The sequence below is a fragment of the Berghia stephanieae genome, chromosome 1, assembly GCF_034508935.2.
Source record: "Berghia stephanieae isolate SIO BIC M18660-M18661 chromosome 1, UCSD_Bste_1.3, whole genome shotgun sequence".
Classification (NCBI taxonomy): Eukaryota; Metazoa; Mollusca; class Gastropoda; order Nudibranchia; family Aeolidiidae; genus Berghia; species Berghia stephanieae.
The window spans coordinates 34,495,220-34,503,415 of NC_088360.1; the positions used below are offsets into that span (position 1 = coordinate 34,495,220).

At 35.4% G+C, this 8,196-nt stretch overlaps 1 protein-coding gene across 3 annotated transcripts in view; it reads left to right on the top strand.

Moving 5' to 3' along the window:
- LOC144972709 (uncharacterized) overlaps window positions 1-859 on the top strand; it is a 41,247-nt gene extending 40,388 nt beyond the window's left edge. For all 3 annotated transcript variants that reach the window (XM_078914265.1, XM_078914274.1, XM_078914256.1), the window contains exon 21: window positions 1-859. This exon is cut by the window's left edge and continues 740 nt beyond it. The gene's annotated coding sequence lies outside the window, so the exon portion shown is untranslated.
- The last annotated feature ends 7,337 nt before the right edge of the window (window positions 860-8,196 follow it).

Below are 8,196 nucleotides of genomic sequence, written 5' to 3' on the forward strand. Positions count from 1 at the left end.
ATTAAAATATCCTTTAGTTTAAAAAATAACCCCATGTTTTATCCCCTTTTCACTTAGTGCCTTCAGTGACTGTTGAGGCTTGGACAACATTGTATCATGTATTTAATACTACAACCAATATCAGGGCTACGGTCTTTATTTCCTTGGTTCTTGTGGGTTCCAATCTTGGTGAAGACATTTTTAGTTTATTTTATAAATATTTTTATTATACGAATACTTTTTTTTGTTTCTTAGAAAGTAAAGCTCTTTTCGGTACATTTAACTAGCAAGTTGTTAAACCCAGACACATTTTCACTTAGCTGTGATAAACTTTATATTGACAATTATGTAAGACCCTTTTAGGTTCTCAAGCATAATTATATTTGTTTATCCTCTACTTTTTGACTTTCATTGCACACATTTCCACATGACAGCCACAACAAATTTCTATAAAAAATTGCATCAGTAACTATTTTTAAAAAATTAATTTTGTTTGTTTGTTTGTTGCTTTAGGTCTCTTCCAACACAATTGAGATTATATGAGAGACCGCTGAAACAAAAAAAACAAGCAATCTAACAAAAATAGTACAAATGTAAATCAAAATCATAACCTAAAGATATCATAAGCTAAATTATAAATAACCAAGAACAAACAGGCAGAAGATTTACAGGAAAAAAAATATCCCCTGTCAAAAATACAATCACAAACCAAAGAAGCAGGATAGGCTAGTAAAGAGAAGAAGAAACGACATCACTATCGGATCGTACACCCATGTGAACATCATAGGTATATGATTCAAGGGTGATGCTCCCATCCAACCACCCGCTTTTTTTTTTTGTTTTTTTTATTAATAAAAATTGTTTGAAACAGAAATCAAAAGACGCATTTGTTGACAATTTTTCGTTTATACAATGAAAAAAATATTTGTCTGGTTCCCTCCTGGCAAAGGATCTTAGCCAGGGCAAGGGTGACCAAGGAGTCTGATTTCAGGACAAGGACAGAAAGTAATGCGAGAAACAAGTATAGCAAGTTAGTGACCTCACCAGCCCACAAGGGAAGTTAAAGGCACCCATCAAGAGCGGAAATATATCCTGGTATTTGGTAGTTTCAAATAATAGCTTGTTATCCTTCACACAGGAGGTTAGTTTATTACATCATACTTTGCATCAGGTCTTACAGATTCAGCTATCCAGGCACTGTTAAGTGGACAGGGAGGTCAGACAATCCACCAGACTCTATCCAGATTCGAAACTCCATTTGCTTATGAGTCGAGTGCTTTGTTATTAGAGCAACCAGGAACTTTAAAAAATGAATTTAGAAACACAGAAAAGATAGAATAAAAAGACTGTATATGACACAGACCTCTCACCTGCTTTCCTTTGTTTTGTTTGTTTTTGAGGCTTTTTTGGTGCTTACGACACACTTAGGTCATTTCAGCACTGTTAAAGACGAAGCAAATGTCAAATAATTATAGATTTACAATTTAAAGCATACATGAAAAAGTAAAGAGAATGGGGAATGGTTGTTTGTTTTTAAGGGTTCTACGGCGCTTGCGGCACATTTAAGTCATATGAGCGCCAGTAAAAAGGAAAAAAAAAGGATAGTAAAAAGTTCTTGAATTACATTTAAAGTCCCAAGAAAAAGGAAGACAAAGGGGAATTAGATCAAATAGGGAACAGGTGTAGGTTCCAAGAACACACCATCAGTGAACTTAGTTTGAGATTACCTAAATGTCTCATCCTGACACAAGCGCAAGTCCCCACTAAGAGGAACAAACTCAAATGTTTACAAATCATAATATATGTAAAACAAAAAAAATAATACAGTACATAACAGAGAGATGATTTACAAGAAAAAATATCATCTCCCAAAACTCTAACTGGGGGTCCCTATAGCTCAGTTGGTAAAGCACTTGTTCACATGCAAAGGGACTGAGATTGATCCTGGGTCATGGCCTACTACGTCATGTCCTGGGTGCAGTCGAGATTTTTTCTGATCCCCCTGTCCACCCAGCAGTGATTGGGTAGCGGGGTCTGTTAGATAGGGAGGAAAGTACTTTGTGATAGACTAGCGTCCTATCCAAAGAGTACCAAGCAATTGCTATTGTCCATTTCACGCCATAGAAACCGGGACAAACTCTGGCCAAATGGCTCTTAACGAAGGAAAAGTCTAACTACAGTGCAGCAACGAAAATCTCGAAATCAAGGAAATCTCGAACACATCTCAACTCCCCGTTTTAATCCCTCTATTTTCATAATATCAGCAACACGAGAATCTCGAACAAACTGGATCTTTACCTTTGCATTCGTTGATAGGATTCTTTTGCCTGTTTCAATTGAACTGAAACGAAAGCTGCCATTGCTCTCCATTGAGGATAGCTGTTTGTATTGTTTGTTTTTAAGGGGGGTTTTACTGTGCTTACAATGCAACACATAATTTAGGTCATATCAGTGCCAGTAGAAAGCAGGAACATATAATAGTCAAAAGTTCTAGAATTACAATTAAAGCACCCACGAAAAAAGTAAGACAAAGGAAAATTGGTTCGAATAGGGAACAGATGTAGATTCCAAGAGCACACTAGCACTAATGTTTGTTTGTTTTTAAGGGTTTTACGGCACTTTTGAGTCATATCAGCGCCCGTAAAATGCAAGAAAATGGGAAAGTAAAAACATTCTGGTTGTACAATTAACAGGAAAAAGTAATGTTTTGTGTTTATTGTTTTTAAGGGTTTTATGGCGCTTGCAACACATTTAGGTTATATCAGCGCCAGTAAAAAGGATTAAAATGGGACAGTAAAAAGTTCTAGAATTACAATTAAAGCACCCAAGAAAAAGTAAGACAAAGGGGAACTGAGAACAAATAGGGATCAGATGTAAATTCCAAGAGCATACCACCAATGTACTTAGTTTGAAATCACCTACAAGTCTCATCCAGACACAAGCACAAAATCCAACAAGGAGGAACACACTCAAATGCTTACATTATAAGTTCAAAATAAAAATAATAATACATAACAAGGAAAAAAATATCATCTCCCAAAACAATAACTATGCATTTGACTGTTTCCCTCCCAGCCAGGATTCCGCCAGTGCCAGGACAAAACCAAGTAATCTCATTCCGAGACAAAGACAGAAAGCATGTTGGAAAACAGATATAAGGGGATAGAAGACACAGTATGTACCTCCCTGCCCGCTATGGGAGGTCAGGATCCCCACCCAGAGGAAAAAGTAAGACAAAGGGGAATGATTCAAATATGGAATAGATGTAGATTACAAGAGCACACTATCAGTGTACTTTGAGATCACCTAAAAGTTTCACCGAGATACCAGCACAAGATCCCACTAAGAGGAATACACCCAGATGTTTACAAATCATATGTTTAAAATAAAAAAAAAATAACTACAGAACAGAGAGATGATTTACAAGGAAAAAAATATCATCCACCAAAACTGTAACTATATATTCGACTGTTTCCCTCCCAGCCAGGGTCAGGACAAAACTAAGTAATCTCATTCCAAGACAAAGACAGAAAGCAATTGGAAAACATACAGGGGGGATGGAAGACACAGCAAGTACCTCCCTGCCCACTATGGGAGGTCGGGAACCCCACTAAGAGGAAGACATTCAAATGTTCACAAACCATATATCGTATGAAAACAAAACATAATACATGCATAACAGAGAGATGATTTACAAGACAAAAATATCACCTCCCAAAACTTTATTAACTATACATTTGATTGTTTCCCTTGCAGCTGGGGTATCCGGCCAGGGCCAGCGCAAAACCTAGTAATCTCATTCTAAGACAAAGACAGATAGCATGTTGGAAAACATATAGAGGGATAGAAGACACAATAAGAGCCTCCCTGCCCACTATGGAAGGTCAGGAACCCCACCCAGGAGGTTAACTGTTATTTAATGTGTTTTCACGTGCGTGCATGTGTGTGAGAGAGAGTGTGTGCGCGAAGTATGTTTGAACAGTTTCTTATGCTTTTACACTTTACTCTATCTCTAATTTGTTCCAGCACCAGTGGGAGACTAGTGAGTCACTGATGATATGAGACCATCGTCTACTTATAGTACTATATAGATGTCGCTGCATGAGACTGTCACTGTTATGTATTAGAATCAGCGTTGTCTCCGCTGGAAAAAATTGTACTATCGTCTAACAAGCACCATGTCTCATGTTGCTATTGGCCGGGACCCTTTGTGAAGCGCTTTGAGCATGTTTAGTGGATATCGTGCTACATATAATAGCTCAAGTTTTTTGTTTTGTTTTTTATTTTAAACACAGAACAGCATACATCACTAAATATCAACACAAGAATTATAATTATAATGTAACAATAACCATCATATGTGGGTTGATCATAGTTTATTGTTGATAAAGTTAATATATTTGACATAAGAATCACAAGCCATTGATTAATGAGTAGAAAGAGAAAAGCAACATTATATTATATACAATATTGGTACATCTTTATGACAGTTATATGAACAGATATTCAACTATTCACACAAGATTACCTAAACCATCTTATATGAATATTGTAATAGGATTATGATCGCATTTATTTTAATATAAAATAAATGTACATTTTATCAGGACTAAAACATATTCTGATTAAAAGTCATGCATCAACTTACAAAACAACAAGTAATGAAGAAAAAAAAATTAATATAATAAAAACATTTGTAAAACTGAGCAATAATTCACCATTCGCCCCATATGTAACCTAACTATTATGGATGATATTAATTAATTATCAAACACAATAGGACCCGTCTTCATTTCATATGGGTCAAAATGTTATGGATTAAAAAAATATAGGCATATATGTATTTCAGAGATTTGAAGTGAAATTCTATCCATACTGGCCTTACCCATTTAAATTTTATTTGGTTTCAAAAGTTATTTTTAAAGTGCTGCTGCAACTTTAAATGTGTACCAGTGCAAATGAAAAGGAAAATGGTAAACAACACAGTGGCTCCTTAAATATGCATTTGAATGTCAGCGACACTTTTCTCAAATTATGCCTGAGAAAAACTAAAATAGGTTCAAATTAGAGTAAAGAATAGAAGCAAGTTTGTGGTGATAATCAATCTGTCTTATACAGCCACTGGCAAGAGAATGGTAAATGCCCAGATGGTTTCTAATACAAACGCAAAGAGATGATTGAGTTTTAAAATAAAAAGTCTCCCAGAAAAACCCACACCAGCCTATATCTTACTGCATCCTTCATAGCACCTGTGCTGAAAATAAATGGTTTCATTCAAGGAAAAGGACAGAAATCAATATAATAAAAAAGAACAACAGATAAGGGGAATAAGAGACTTTCCAAATGGCCCCCTACCTAATCCCTTTTATCGGCAGTGCGTAGATTGGAGTGTTAAAAGAAAAAAAAAAAAGGAAAAAACTTTTTAAGGGTTTTACTGTGCTTGCAAATTTTAAAGACTTTTTAAACAGGGTTTTACGGTGCTAGGAACATATTTAGGTCATATAAGCGCCAGTAAATGGAAGAAAATGGGATAGTAAAAAGTTCCAGAATTACAATTACAGCACCCAAGAAAAAGTAAGACAAAGGGGAACTGATTCAAATAGGCGTTTGAATATTCGACACCCCTGATCTGGAACTCCATTCCAAGATATATCAGAGACAGCAATGATGCAGAATTCTTTTAAAAAACATCTTAAAACGTTTCTTCTTAATATCTAACACTGAAGAATTATATTGCTTTGTTTCATACTGCATGTTTGTAAGGGTTTTTACGGCGCTTGCAACACATTTAGGTCATATCAGCGCCAGTAAAAAGGAAGAATATGGGATAGTAAAAAGTTATAGAATTACAATTAAAGTACCCAAGAAAAGGGAGGACAAAGGCGAATTAGTTCAAATAGGGAACAGACGTAGATTCCAAGAGCACACTGTCAGTGTACTTAGTTTGAGTACCTAAAAGTCTCACCCAGACGCCAGCGCAAGATCCCACTAAGGGGAATAAACTCAAATGTTTACAAACTATATATATATAATACAATGCATAACAGAGAGATGATTAACAAGACAAAAAAATATCATCTCCCACAACAATAACTATGAATTTGACTTTCCCTCCCAGCTTGGGCATCCGCCAGGGCCAGGACAAAACCAAGTAATCTCATTCCAAGACAATGACAGAAAGCAAATTGGAAAACAGATACATGGGGCGAGATGATACAAGTATGGGAGGTCGGGAACCCCACCCAGTACTATATGTTTGAGTGGTTGTATGTTTCAGTGAAAGTTGTCACGTTACCGTTACTAAGCGCTTTGAGCTTGTTGAGATATGGGGAAAGGCGCTATGTAAAAACCATATATTATTATTATTATCAAGTGCCTACCTGCCCACTATGGGAGATCAATATAATGAAAGAGGAAAAGAAGAAAAAAAAGGATGGAGAAGCAAAAATAATAAAGTTTATAAGAACAATACAGAGATGATTATTGGCAGTGAATATTGATGCATACATTTTAAATACATAATATTTAACTGAACAGCAATGTATATTTTCTTGAAGACATTATATAACACGATAATAAAAGAGGTATTAATTATAGTAATGATAATAATATAATGACAATACAGCTGCACCAATAATAATTGCTCCTACTGATGATAAAAATCAAGAACTAAGAAAACTACACAATTTAGACCATTGAAACATTTCATACAGTTAACATGAAGCCTTTTCTCTTGATGAGTAACGGAGCACTAAAATAAAATGAATATCATTGTGAGGGCACTGGCAACTGTATTTAATCTTACAAAATATTGAAAATTAAAACAAAACAAAAAACCCAACAAACAAGCATCATCAAAAAGATTATACAATGCAAGAAACATGAAATCAAATAAAGTAAAAATACACTAAAACCATGACATTGGTCGGGATTCTATCCTTTATCATTACAAGCATTTCAATTTTTAAAAAAATTATATTTCACTTTAATTCAAGTTTCTCTCAGTTTTATGTTTTAGTTTCTATGACATAAGGTCCCATCAAAAGGTCAAAATTAAAAGCTGCAGCTGTTTCAAGAATGAGATCAAACATAAAAATACCACAACTTAAAAGGTAGCGTTTGATTTTACTCTCATCTGTCATAATAGTGACTAATGGTAGTTGAAGCAGGCTGATTTTTATTTGGGATGGTCTTTCTCTCGTATTTTTCTTTCTTGCTTTTTCTAGCACTATTTCAAACACACTTTTTCAGATCTTTATGTCATTATTAGACACTGTTTTCCCCAAGAGAGCAGTGGCCCATCAGCAATGTGACACGGGGAATCAAGCTTCAAGTGCATCACTGTTACTGTTCTCTTGATGAAAATGATTAGGTCTCCAGTTATATCCAGATGGAGGAAATCAGAGAAAATCAGCCTCATCCTTGAAGGGTCAATACAAAAAAATCAATACATGCTGCAACTTTGTAGCTCATTGTACTTTAGACAATTAACATAAATATTTTTCTGTCACGATGTTTATCCTTTCTTTAACTATAAACTTTAATTGAAAATCAAAACAATCTGCTGCTCTACATGTACTGAGTTAGCGAACTGAAAATGTTTTAAATGTTTTTAGGGGGTTTACAGCAAGAAGAACATTTGTATGTTAATTCAGCACCAGTGAAAAGGAAGGTGATAAGGAATAATTTATTGATCTGAAGTTAAAGCACCAAAAGAAAAAAATTAGACATGGGGACTAGTTCAAATAGGGAACAGAGGAGATGACAATTCCATCAGTGTGCCAATTGTGATATTACCTAAAAGTACCATTCAGCACAAGCAAAGGATCCTGCCATGAAGGATACACTCGAATGTTCACAAAGTAAAATATAATCAAAATTAAAAACAAACATAGCAGATAAGAGAGAAATGATTTACATGGAAGAAAAAAACCCAACAAAAAACCATCTCTCAAAAAAGAAACAATACATTTAATTGCTTTCATCTCAGCCAGGGATCCTCACCAGGACCAGGGAAAAAAAAATGAGCAAGCTCAATCCAGAACAAAGGCAGATAACAAAATGGAAAGGGAAAACAGCTAAGGGGGGGGGGGGGGGGGGGGGGGGATAAAAAACACAGCAAAAGTGATCTCTCCGCCCACCATGGGTGGTCAGGAGACCTGCCCATTGAATTGAAAAGAAATTGCAAGCAACGTTTTGTTAGACCTACATTTTACT